Source organism: Sceloporus undulatus, chromosome 1 (assembly GCF_019175285.1).
Source record: "Sceloporus undulatus isolate JIND9_A2432 ecotype Alabama chromosome 1, SceUnd_v1.1, whole genome shotgun sequence".
NCBI lineage: Eukaryota > Metazoa > Chordata > Lepidosauria > Squamata > Phrynosomatidae > Sceloporus > Sceloporus undulatus.
In genome coordinates, this window is record NC_056522.1 from 150,224,809 (window position 1) to 150,225,362 (window position 554).

Consider the following 554-nt stretch of genomic DNA (forward strand, 5'->3'; position numbering starts at 1 on the left):
TTCTGTGGGAGATGCAAGGCCTGAGGGATGACGTCAGGGCCCGAAAGCGGTCGGGAGGGAGGAAGGCTAGGCAGTTCTCGGAGTCGAGGATGGCCCCGATGAACTTGACCTGTCTGGTTGGTGTGAAGTGGGACTTTTCCCTGTTGACCACCAGCCCGAGGGAGTCGAAGAGCTGCAAGGCGAATGAGACTGCCTCCTGTAACTCGTCCTGGGATTCGGCTGCGAACAGCCAATCGTCCAGGTAAGGAAAGACCATGAAGCCCTTCTGATGAAGGTATGACACCACTGGAGCCATGCACTTCGTGAAGACTCGTGGGGCCGTGGCCAAGCCGAACGGAAGCACGTTGTAGTGGTACGAGACGGAGCCGACAGCGAAGGCGAGGAATCTCCTGTGGGACTCCCGGATCCCAATGTGGAAATAGGCGTCCTTCAGGTCGACAGTCGCGAACCACAGGCCCTGGTGGAGGAGAGGCAGAATGGAGGCCAAGGTTACCATTCGGAAACGACGATAGTCCAAAAACAAGTTCACTTGTCTCAAGTCTAGGATGGGCCTG